The sequence below is a fragment of the Gymnoscopelus braueri genome, assembly GCF_963280865.1.
Source record: "Gymnoscopelus braueri genome assembly, chromosome: 17".
Taxonomy (NCBI): domain Eukaryota; kingdom Metazoa; phylum Chordata; class Actinopteri; order Myctophiformes; family Myctophidae; genus Gymnoscopelus; species Gymnoscopelus braueri.
In genome coordinates, this window is record NC_137617.1 from 41890942 (window position 1) to 41904237 (window position 13296).

The window sequence follows — 13296 nt, forward strand, 5'->3', positions numbered from 1 at the left end:
TCTGCTAGCCTTGGATCAAGACTATCATGTATTGAGTCTGACTTTTACTTTCGTATCTATGATAAGTAAAAGTAAAAGAGTTGATAAAACACATCTATGATAGTCTTGATCCAAGGCTAGCAGATCTGCTATTTAAAAAGAAATCAAGAATTATTTGACATTTTCAGATGGGGGTCCACAGCTAATTCATATTAATTTTGAGAACCACTGATAAAATGTACACATGATTTGAATATGCTTGAAAATGTGACCTTTAAGGCCTAATATTTCTACAATTGCTACAAACTGCCTGTGGCTAGCATGTCATTATATGGGCATAAACAAGAAATTGAAGGGTAAATATAAGGTCTGATAATGATAAACCCCATCATCCGTATTGTGTAAAGCTTTCGCAGAAAATAGCAGATCGACAAGCTCATAACAGGTTGTGAACTTTTCAGCTATTTTCAGCGAAAGCTTTCCCCACAATAACAGAAAACAGAAAATACACTAGTATAGAGCCTTGCGGGACCCATATGGTTGAACCGTATGGGGTTTAAGTGGTTAACATTGAGTCGCCCCCATTGTTTAGGTGCCCACTCTTCTGGGTACCGTCTGCGGTGACCGCCCGGTAACCAGGCGTCCCGCTTTGGCCAGTATTTGTCCCGGTTTCAAGCTTGGGTCTTTCGAGTCCCGACAAATATATTAAAAAACACTAACAGTTTTCAACATTCACTACCAAATTATTCACCACAGTTAGTATGCAACTTTGTCCTCTGTTTATATCAGTGGTTCTCACAATTTTCATGTCAAGGACCCCCAAATTGACAGCTTGCAGACCCCCATTTGAAAACATATGCCAGGGACCCCCAGAAGAGAAGATTTTTACAGCTCTAGCAGTGATTCTCAACCATTTTAATTTCAAGAACCCCCAATTTGACATGCGTTAGGCTATGAAGCCCCATTTAATGGCATTTCTATCCCTGGGACCCCAATTTATATTGTAAAATCAATGTTAATTTAACAATTGTATACACTCTATAATACATTTGTACTCTCTCTGAGTTACAGACCCATAAGGGTCCATTTGGTTCCTAACTATCCATCATTTAGCATGGGGACCCCCTGGAACTCCCTCAAGGACCCCTGGGGGTTCCCGGACCCCACTTTGAGAACCAAATGGTTTATATAACAGAACATGAAATAAATGTTTTGCCAGTCATTTCCCTCTATCCCAGCACAGTTATCAGCCACTGCAGTAGTGTGGTGGTGTTTACCTGCAGAAACACAAAGCCCTCTCTCTGTACAGTAGGTGTTTCCACTGTTTGTTCTGGTAGACAGGGATGTTTTTGGGTCTACCAAAACAAACAGTGAAAACAAAACACCCTAATACAGCGAGAGGGCAATGTGTTTCTGCAGGTAAACACCACCACACTCTAGTAGGGGTGGGACGATATATCGATATCGCGATATATCGCGATACTTCCTCCCGCGATAAATAATCGATATACTGCCGAAAAATATCGATATAATACGCTGTTTTTCCGACTCTGTATTTTTTGTGATGATGATTTTGAACTGTTTGGTGCTATTTTATGTGTTTATGAATTGAGCACAAGGACTATCGTGATATATTGTTGGTGAAATTTCCTGCAATATATCGTGATATCGCAATATATCGAATATCGTGATATTATTGTTATCGAGGGCCTAATATCGCCACAGATATCGTATCGTGAGATACCCATATCGTCCCACCCCTACACTCTAGTGCAGGGGTCTTCAACAGGGGGTCCGGGACCCCTAGGGGGTCCTCAGAGTTACTACAAGGGGGCCCACCACATCTTTGTGTGATAAGACATTTTATTTGATTTTACATTAACCACTTGAGCCCTAGCATCTGTATTCCGAGGGGAACTTTAGCCAAGAATATTTTTGGCAAAGGGATTTGGTGTAGAGGAAAAAAATATCAAATTAAGTAAAAGGTCAAGTTTATTAACTATTGTCGGTTTTAAGTGGTTAAATATCTGAACATACACATGATCATGAATCCAAAATACACTGATGATCGTGCTGTCAAACAATGAAACTATATGGAATCTACGAAAAAGTGGTGGGGGTCCCTGATTCATCTCTCTCTCAGCTAAGGGGGAAAAAAGCTAACAAAGGGAAAGTTACATAAACTATTATGCCTTTAGAATAACAACACTTGTTTTGAGTGCATAGATGTTCATCATGTTCTGTTCTGTCGAAAGTTGCAGTCACTAGGTGTGCTAAGTGCTAAAGTCTATTGTCTATATGGCTATTGTAGCTATTTTTGAAGATCGTACTTAAGTCATTACTACGGGTGATTTGGGTTCTTGAAAATACGCTCACCCCCTCCCTACAGGTACGGCTCCAACGTGCATCGCATCAAGAACATGTTCCAGCAGATGACGACCACGCCCCCCGGGGGCGCCGACGGCGTGGAGGGCGAGGACTCGGCGGCGGCGGGGAACAACAACAACGGCGGCGGCGGGGACAAGTCGGTGCGCCTGTCCCTGCCCAGGGCCGGCAGCCTGAACGAGAACGTGGACCACAGCGCGCTGCTCAAGCTGGGCTCCACCGTGTCCGAGCGCGTCAGCAAGTTCGACCCCAACAAGGCGGAGAACGGCGGCGGGCACCCGCGCGCCTCCTCGCCCAGCTACTCCAAGCTGCAGGAGACGCGCCGCATCTTCGAGCAGCAGCAGGAGCAGACTAGGCAGCAGCAGCAGGACAAGCTGGCCAGCACAAGGGTCCTGATGAAGACCGACAAGGCTTCGGGGGGCTTTCAGGTACTACAGGTACTGCTGGAGTATTTTGTTCATCGCTGTCGGGCAGACACCTCTGTAACATTTTACTTAAAGGTCACGTCTATAATGCATTATGATCACATTTATAACGCATTATAATGCACTTATAAGGCATTATAACACTTGTCATAAATGTTTATAATTATGTATGACAACTTATTACAACGTTTATAATGTATTATACGTGCTGGTCATAATGCATTATAAGCTCAGTGGAACAGCACATTATAGCTACTTTAACTTGGTTAGTTATAAAGTGTCTTTGTTAGAAGTTGTTATATGCATAATTATAAGCATTTGTAACGAGTGTTTTGAAGCATTATAAGTGCATTGTAATGCATTATGAGGCATTATAATGCATTATAAATTTGATTATAGACAAGACACCTGGCAGGGATAATGTGCTGTTCCACTGAGTTTATAATGCATTATGACCAGCACTTATACATTATATTATTATAAGTTATAATACTTCATAACCCTTGTTATAAGTTATGCATAATTATAAACATCTAACACAAGTGTTATACTGTAATGCCTTATAAATGTGATTATAATGCATTATAGACGCGACCTTTAAGTAAAGCGTTACCGAAACAGCTTATCTCCACATTAACACATCCACTGCCAAGGGCTAATCTCATAATGTACTCACCAGTGCCAAGGTGTTTTTGTTGTTTTTTTGTTTTTTTCATGTCGCCATAGATCTTGTTAAAATCCTTAAGATTGAGCGCTACACAGTCTGTTTACATCCGCGAGATCTCCCTGTATCTCCCAGTGAAAACCACGTGTCAAACGGGGCATCCATGTTTGAGTTAGAGCGGATTACGTTAAACAGTGAAATGCGAGGAGAAAAAACTACAGGAAGAGAATTGAGTTTCAGTTTCGTCTGTAGAATGGGAGCGGGCGTGATCGTGAAAACCGGATCCCAAATAATTCTATTTCCTGTCATCAAACCGGAAACGGAAGTGGATCAAAAAAATTCCGAAAGTGCACCCGGACCGCGCATGCGCGAAAAGACCGCAGCCCGTAGGGCTACGGTCTCGGCGCTTAACAGTTGGATTTAACGGCCCGTAGGGCTACGGTCTTGGCAGTTAATGTGTTAATCTATTAGTTTAACCCATTGATACCTGGAACGCTTCTGTGTCACTTTAGATGCCTTTGGCTATTCAAAAATAGCAGATATACAAGCTCATAGCGCGGCACCGAGTGCCGCGCTATGAGCTCGTAGATCTGCTATTTTTGAAAAATCGTGAAAAGTTTTTTAAAATATTTTTTTCAAAAAACTGTTAGGATTTAGATTTTTTTTAAGAATCGCCTCAGGTTTTAATGGGTTAATTAACAGTTGCACCCCCCCTACTTTCCAGGACGGCCGGCTGGACGTGGCGAGCTTCAACCGCTTCAACGGCAGCACAGAGTCCCTGGACAGCCTGGACACCAGCGAGGCCGTGTCGCCCACCGTCAGCCAGCTCAGCGCCGTCTTCGAGCGGGCGGCCGAGCTCCGCAACAACCTGCACCGCCTCTCCTCCACCCCGCCGCTGCCCTCCCGGGGCGTCTGCGCCAAGGGCGTGGGCGTGCTGAACTCCAAGCTCATCACCAAGAGGGCCAGCCGGGCCGCGGCCGCCTTCCCGCAAGGAGGAGGCGGGCAGGAGGACGAGGCCAAGGGGGGCGGGGGGGGGGCCTCAGACCACACGGCGGCCGAAGGCGGCCGAAGGCGGCCCGAACCGGGGCCAGAACGGGAGCCAGACGACGAGCGCGGCGCCGCTGACGTCCGCGGAGCTCTCGGAAGCGAGCGAGCGCGAGCGGAAGACCGTCTCGGACGCGGGAGTGGAGGCCAAAGCCGAGGACGACGCCCACCACCACCACCGTCGTGCCGGCTCGCTGGAGAACGGCGGCGGCGGTTCCTGGGAGGGCGGCGGCGACCGCCAGGGCTCCTCCTCCTCCCCGGAGCCGGGACTGCGGGCCGAGAGAGAGGCGGAGACGAAGAGGGGGGGAGGCGGGGGGGACGGGGCGGCGGCGGCGAGGGACGAAGACGGGACCCTGAAGGAGGAGCAGTCGGGGCCCGACTCCCTGGACATCAGCACGTACAGCGCGGTGGGGGAGGACTTCGGAGGGAGTCAGGTGGACGAAGAGGAGGAGGAGGAGGAGGAGGAGGAGGAGGAGGAGGAGGATGATAGTTATGAGCCCGAGTCCAGCATGGTGGAGGTCAGCGGGCTGCCGCCCGAGGAGGACCCGCCCCCCTCCAGGAAGATCCGCTTCAGTGTCGATCCCATTAAGGTGAGACGATGTTACCAGGCCTCATTTTTATACACCATTTTTTCCCCATTTCGAATAATATCATATCATATCGTTGCTGTCGGGAAGAAACCTCTTATCTCCATATTTTAACTTGTCGTAAATTAACGCATGAAGACCTGAGGCCGATTCTACAAATGCCTTCTAAATCAGTAGTTCTTACACTTTTTTGTAATTCAAAATTATTAAAAAATGTTCACACTTTCAAGATTTTTCAAAAATGTTCAAAAATAGCAGATGTACAAGCTCGCAGCGCGGCAAGAAGTGACATGCTGTGAGCTTGTATATCTGCTATTTTTTTTATAGCCAACTTACAAAAACTAAAACGCTTTCCCAGTTTTAATGGGTTAAGGCCCTACTTGAGTAGCAGATCCACAAACTTGTAGATCTGCTACTTTTGCTACTTATGAATTTGAATCCTGAAAAGTAACAGTTTTGGACACAGTATGAGGTTTCCACCCGACAGAGACGGTTCCGTTTGCAACGGGACACTATTTCACATTGGTAATGCACCATATATAATCCTGATAAATCTTTGAGAATATTACCAATAATTCGACACTGATACACTGTACAATATTGTAATGGTAATGGCGTTAAGATGCTCTCCCTCGGTCCGGTGGTCACCATTCAACCCTCACAGCACACAGACACTGATTCATCAGGTGTTGTTCACTTGAGTGCATTGTAATTCGATCCAGAGGTGTCAGAGTGTGTGTGTGTGTGTGTGTGTGTGTGTGTGTGTGTGTGTGTGTGTGTGTGTGTGTGTGTGTGTGTGTGTGTGTGTGTGTGTGTGTCTGTGTGTCTGTGTGTCGGTGTGTGTGTGTGTGTGTGTGTGTGTGTGTGTGTGTGCGTGCGTGTGTGCAGGGCTGTGGGGTGCGGTGGAGAGCACCGCTCCACTAGTTCAGACTGGAGCCTTTGACTTGTTTTCTGAGCTGTCTACCTGGCGTATCGATCAAAAACAACCATTTGCACCTCTTACCAACGCTTACAAAAGCTGCCGAGTGTCATTAACATAGGAATGACCCTGAATAGATGCATATCAATGGTCCATTTTGTGACCTGTTAAGTTTTAAGTACTGTAGGTTTAGGCATATACAGATGATCTGGAGAATGGAGCAGTCCAAAAGAGAACGTTTGGATAATGGATTCATGCACAGATGTGAATGTATATGACAAGACTAAAGTGTCCCCATTATGCAAGTATAATGGAATAACATTCCATATATATTGTGGGTTAATAAATAGGTAATTAAAGAGGTTACTTATTTCAATAGGCGTGCACGTGACGTAGCGCTCCACTAGAGAAAAAATCCACAGTACACCACTGTGTGTGTGTGTGTGTGCGTGCGTGCGTGCGTGTGCGTGTGCGTGTGTGTATGCGGATGTGTACGCGTGAAGGTAGCTAAAGTGTTACGAGCCTATCGCACACAACCTTGCAAAAACGTACTGTAGCTGTAGTTGTATCATCATCTTCATTATGATCATCATCATCATCGTCATTATCATGTAATACCCATCATTGCTTCTGCAGTGGCTGTCAGAATAACTGCCATCAATTTAACCATTTAAGCCAGATAGTCAAATCTAGATCTAGATCTGTTATCTAGATTTTTTAGTTTTTGCCTATTTGCTTGGCATTGCACTGATTGTAATGAACACTTAATTAGTTTTTTCGGGCGGGATACGGTGAGGACACACTAACCTTGTGTCGTTTTTCTGCATAGTGCAGGATAGTTGTATAGGTGTATACTGGTGTATACTGTTGTTCTGTTATGAAGGTGCTGCTTATTGTTTTTCTTGCCTTTGTATTGCTGTATCCCATTGGTTCTCAAAGTGGGGTCCGGGGACCCCCAGGGGTCCTTGAGGGAGTTCCAGGGGGTCCCCAGCTAAATGATGGATAGTAGGAACCAAATGGACCCTTATGGGTCTGTAACTCTGAGAGTGTACAAATGGAAACAAATGGACCCTAACGGGTCCATTTGGTTCCATTTGTACACTCTCAGAGTTAAATTCACATTGATTTTACAATATAAATTGGGGTCCCAGAGACAGAAATGCCATTAAATGGGGGTCCGTAGTCTAATGCATGTTAAACTGGGGGTCCTTGAAATTAAAATGGTTGAGAATCACTGCTTGAGCCGTAAAAATCTTCTCTTATGGGGGTCCCTGGCATATTTTCCTTGACATGAAAAGTTAGAGAACCACTGCTGTATACGACAGTACTTGTACCTGTAACTCTGTAACTCTTAACTGCCGTGCTGCCTCTGGGCGACTGAAATTCCCCCACGGGATCAATAAAGGTATCAAACTATGATGTCATGCCCAAAATAGTGACGGCATGCAGGTTGGCATTCAGTGGTTGATGATGTGGCCCTCTATCTATCTGTCCAACATCGGGGGCAGTGAGTTGGCGTTCCCAGACCAGCCGTCAAGCTGCTAATGGCCCAGGCCGCCTGCATTCCCACCACCCTGCATCAGACATGGCCCTGAATGAGCTGCTGATCCTTATCTGAAAGTGCACTGGGAGCTGCCTGCCTACTCTGTAAATGATTGTTAGGGTGATTGGGTTTGGGTGGGGGTGGGGTGGGGGGGGGTTGGCGTTCCTCTATTGTGAGAAGAGGAGACACTCAGGCCAGTAGTGAGAGAGAGAGGTCAACTGAAACCAAGTGCAGCAGTTATTATCGGTTGAAAGAAACAAGAAGGACAGAGTTAGGGAGAGAGAGAGAGAAGCACCTTTCTCACAATCGCATGTAGGCGGCTAGCATGGGGCGGCCATAGCTGAATTGTTAGAGAGTGAGGGAGGGAGGGAGGGTCCCGGAGGTCCCAGGTATGTAACCAGCGTATGGAAGTGTCCCTGAGAAAGACACTTAACCCCTAACTGCCCACCCCTCCGCGCTCCTCTGTGGGCAGCTAGCACTCAACCGGGTGAAGCTGAAAACTGAAGTTCCCCCACGGGCAGGCCTGTCACGATTACAGGATTTAAGTGGACGATAAAGTAATAACTGTGACAGGCCTACCCATGGGATGTAATAGGTATAAGAAAAATAAGTGTGTGTGTGTGGGCGGGGGGGGGAGAGAGAGAGAGACAGAATGTTTGTTGGGGCAGCAGTGGATCAGGAGGTATAGGGAGGCCGCCTGCGAAACCAGGAAGGTTCCTGGTTCGATCCCCAGCTCCCCCTGTGGTTGGCGTCGAAATGTCCTTGAGATGGTGCCTTGCATGGTTTCCTCTGCCGTCGGTGTGTGTGAATGTGTGTGTGTGCGCGTGTGTGTGTGTGTGTGTGTGTGTGTGTGTGTGTGTGTGTGTGTGTGTGTGTGTGTGTGTGTGTGTGTGTGTGTGTGTGTGTGTGTGTGTGTGTGTGTGTGTGTGTGTGTGTGTGTGTGTGTGTGTGTGTAATGCACATTGTATAGGGCTTTGAATAGAGAGGCGCTATATAAAAGTATCATTTGTGATATGGCTGTATGTATGTATGGGCCAGTGAGGCGAGAGCAGAGAGAAGGAAGGAAGAGGATGTGGAGTTGATTTAAAGAGTCTGGCAGGGGCTGGGGGTGTAATGACCCAGAGACCAGCGTCAGTTTCTCAGCTCTGCTCTGCTGTGCCTGGAGCAGTGATGGAAGAAGTACTCACATCATGTTTTACTTAAAGTAAAAGTATCAGTGCTGCAATGTAGATATACTCTGTTTACAAGTAGAAGTCCGTATTAAAAATGTACTTGAGTGAAAGTACAAAGATATCGGCATCAAAGTATACTTAAAGTACCAAAAGTAAAAGTACTCGTGCAGAATGTCCCATTTCACAAGTTTGAAATGTATAAAAATCTTATAGCTATTCTGCTATCTGCTATTTTCAAATGGCCGAAATATATAGGGCTGAAGTGTTTAGTAATAATTATCTAAATCTACCAAGTAACTAGTAACAACAACTATATGTAGTACAATATTTTCCTCTGAGATGATTTGGGATAGAAGTAAAAGTATTGAAAATTGTAAATACTGAAGAAACAAGACCTCAGAACTATACTTACATACAGTACTTGAGTACATGTACTTAGTTACTTTCCACCACTGTGCCTGGAGCTATCCAGCCTAGACAGTCACTGGGTCCTGACACTGTACATCAAGCACATCGCTCCCTCATCCAAGCGGGCCTTTCTAGTAAATGCCCGATTTATACTTTGGTTTCGCGTCGTGTTGCTCACCGAAAATACCAGCCCTAAAAGCTCACAACACGTCGCAAAGCGCTGAGTTGTGAGCTTTTAGATCTGGTATTTTCGATGAGCGACACCGGCTTGCAACCGAGTACACATCAGGTGTTTAACCGAGGGTTTCCAGACCGGATCATGACCGCTCCAGTTGAATGTTGCTCTCGTTTTTCGCCGTTCCTCCCGACCGTCGCACGCGAGATAGCATGTGCATTAGCCCACACAAAGCTTATTTTCTCGACCCGAAATGCTGTTAATAGATTTATTCGATTAATTCTGGATGGGCTGTGATTCCTGTTTGATTCATCTCAGTGCTTGCGTGGAAATGTATTTATCTTTGCTAAGTTAGGTCAAAGATGGAGGTTCAGGAATAAGCGGTTCGACGGGGCAGCCTTAAGGCGATGTTGAAGTTGTGGTGGTTAGAGCCTTGGGTTGCATAACTATCTGGACATGATGTAAGTTCTTCTGAGGAACCGAAATGAGCGCCAACTTACCACAGGGATTGAAACATCTAGTTCTATTAGCTTTACTTACTACTACTTCTATTCACTCTCACTGTATCATGAACAAAGTCTTAACACATGAATGCAATAACAAAGAACATTATCTTAGTTTCAATGTACAGATTATTATAAGTTGTTGATATTATATTGTATAGACTGTTGCTAGGTTCTTGGTTCACCAATGATCCTAGATTACTGAGGCACTAACACTGTCTCTCTGCATTTGAGGTATGTTTACCTAGCTGTACCGTCACTCTGAATAAAGAGTGTCTGCTAAATGCCTACATCGTAAGTCGTAATTATTTGCCTACTGGGTGCGTCGTCACTGCTTGGGTTACACCAATATTGGTGACCTATCAACCTATCAACGTGATTTTTGAGATGTCCCAAAATGGGTCCCGACCCAAGGGTTTGGGAAGCACTGCTGTGAGCCCTTCACTCTCTCTCCCAGTGAGAGGTCTTTGTTATGGAGATTGATGTGGGTGGGGGGGCATGCATGGGCGTGAAGGGGGCCGAGAGGTCAAACATGGGAGGGCCTTTCTTTTTATTCTATAGCTCAAATGTCATCGCTGTACAACACTCATGCTACTGTACACACCGGGCCTGTTTCCAAGTCGCATAGTATCACTCTCACCCCCCCCCCCCCCCCACCCCCCCAAAACAGGAAGTGGCCATTTTTAGCACATACTTTCCCACCACACAGTGCAACAGCTCGGCTCACGGCCCACAATTAGGGCTTGTTGTTGTTGTGGCCATGTGGGCTGAAACAAAGTGCTCAAAAAACACCAGTACTTGAGTCAAAGTATAGATCGTGGTTCAAGTGCTTACTTCCTAGAAATGCAGTGGAGTCAAAAAGTACAATATTTGTCTTTGAAATAGTAGTGTGATCCTAATAAATATGAACACTCGAGTAAAGTACGGACACTCAAAATGTTTTGATTAAGGTACGGTCGTTTAGTAAACCGTCTCTGTCGGGTTGGAAACCTCATCCATCGTCCAAAACTTTTACTTTTCAGGGTTCAAATTCAAACACGGCAACGGCAGCAGATCTACGAGCTTGTGGATCTGCTACTTTTGATGCGTTTAGTATGATCAAGTTAGTAGGGCATTCATTTATGAAAAAACACAATGTGCTGTTTTTTGGAAACTGTCCATACCTGTACATGCTTGTGTGACTATGCATGTAGAGTACAGGGGAGGAAATCAACTATACTTCTCTTTTCTGGTGTTTATGAAAAAACACCACAAGTTAAAATATGGAGATAAGAGGTTTCTTCCCGACAGCAACAAAATGTTTAAAAATGTTTTATAAATCCTAACCGTTTTTTAAAAGAAATCAAAAAGAAAAAAGAAAACAATATTTTTCAAAAATAGCAGATCTACAAGCTCATAGCGCGGCACTCGGTGCCGCGCTATGAGCTTGTATATCTGCTATTTTTGAATAGCCAAAGGAATCTAAAGTGACACAGATGCGTTCCAGGTCTCAATGGGTTAAGTAACTACTAAGTATATTTGCACAATCTTCTACTTTACTCGAGTACTTCCATTTTTCAATACTTTATACTTATGCTCCACTACATCTCAGATATTCTACTTTTTCCCTACACTACAAGCCCAACGTCGCTTATAATGTGCAGACATGGCAATCACGACTGACTTCTTCTTCCCCCACTTGCTCTCTCTCACTCTCTCACTAGTTCTCACTCCCTCTCTCTCTCTCTCGCTCTGTCACCATTCTCTCACCCTGTGTGTGTGGTTCTTTTTTTTTTTTTCGTTGGTAAAAAATAGCAGCATTGTTATCGTCATCTACTGTAGATCCGCCCCCCTCTCTCTCTCTGTCTCTCTGTCTCTCTCTGTCTGTCTGTCTGTCTCTCTCTCCCTCTCTCTCTCTCTCTCTCTCTCTCCCTCCGGCTTGTTGTTGAACACAGGAAGCAGCCGCTCACGTCTCATTCTGTTTGTTTGGTTTTGTCTCTGTGACTCTGTCCCGTTTGATTCTCTACACCAGTCAAGTGGAGGAAGTACTTTTACTCAAGTACTGTACTCAAGTTCAATTTTTAGATACCGTGCATTTACTTGAGTATATATATTTTTTTATATATATATATTTCTTTCTGCAAAGCAACTAGCTTTAGTTGCTTTGCAGGTTCGGATGATTAATACAAAACATGCATTAACCACTTAGTGTCTGCCCTATTTTATTTTATACATTGTCTATTCACAAATAGCAGATCTACTAAGCTCACGAGGCGTTGTGAGCTAGTAGATCTGCTATTTTGGAAGATTTCCCCCCCTACAATGTGTAAGAGGATGGCTGATAATCTGTAGTGCAGGCGTCTTCAACAGGAGGTCCGGGATCCCTAGGGGGTCCTCAGAGATGCTGCAGGGGGGCCACCAAATCTTTATTTATTATTTATTTTTACATTAACCATGTGCACTTGAACCCTAGCATCGCTATTCTGAGGGATAGCCGATCTACAAGCCGAAAACAGCCGATCTCGTAGACGCGTTGTGAAGCTTGTAGATCAGCTATTTTCGGCAAAGAGGGTTGGTGTACAGGGAAAAAAGAGCAGACTAAGTACAGAGCCAAAAGTCAAGTTTAAGTCAGGGTTTAAGTTGTTAAATGTCTGAAAATACACATTAACATGAATCCAATAGGCAGTGGGGGGGTCCTTGCTTCATCTCTCTCTCAGCTAAGGGGTCCTGGGCCTGAAAAACGTTCCTGCTCTAGTGTATTTTCGCGACTCCCACTCTGAGACAGAAATAATCTGATTTCTTTTTTTTGCATCAAAATCACCTGGCTTCTTATCTCTCTCTCTCTCTCTCTCTCCCTCTCTTCTCTCTCGTGGGTTTTTGCTGCCTACGCAACTCTTTAACACACAAACGGAGCTGGCAGCCCCAGTCACAGAACGAACCCCTATGATTCTTCTTTTTTTCTCTTTTGCTACTGCATCCTTAACCCATTCAATCCGGGAAGGCATCTACAAATGTCTTCCAAATCCTAGCAGTTTTCTGAAAAAACGTATGTTTCTATATCAGTGGTGCTTAAACTATTTCATGTGAAGGACCCACAAAATTATTGTATTTTGGCCGCCGACCCCCCATCTCAAAATATTGTGTTCCAGGGACCCCCAGAAGCAAAGATTTGAGTCAAAAATAATCCTTTAAAATATATATATATAAAAATATTTGCACAAATGTTCAATATTTTTCAAAAATAGCAGATCTACAAGCTCAGCACTCTGAGCTTGCGCTGCGCTATGAGCTTGTATATCTGTTATTTTTGAATTGCCAAAGTATAAAATAATGGTTATAGCCTAGCTAAAATCTTAAAATGAACACAGATGCGTTCCCGGTCTTAATGGATTAATACAAACAGAGGCTGTTGTAATGTTATAACAAAGGAGAGGGGAGGAGGCTATTGAATATCAGCGAACAAGCAGCATGGCGAGAGCAGAAGTATTGAGTTGAATCGAGAGAGAGAGAGAG

General features: G+C 44.8%; 1 pseudogene across 1 annotated transcript in view; it reads left to right on the plus strand.

Moving 5' to 3' along the window:
* LOC308105155 (neurabin-2-like) overlaps window positions 1–13296 on the plus strand; it is a 47776-nt pseudogene that overhangs the window by 1473 nt on the left and 33007 nt on the right. Inside the window, exons 3-4 of the transcript XR_013935015.1 lie at window positions 2369–2792; window positions 4178–5087. The product of XR_013935015.1 is annotated as a neurabin-2-like (transcript). The remainder of the gene's footprint in view (window positions 1–2368; window positions 2793–4177; window positions 5088–13296) is intronic.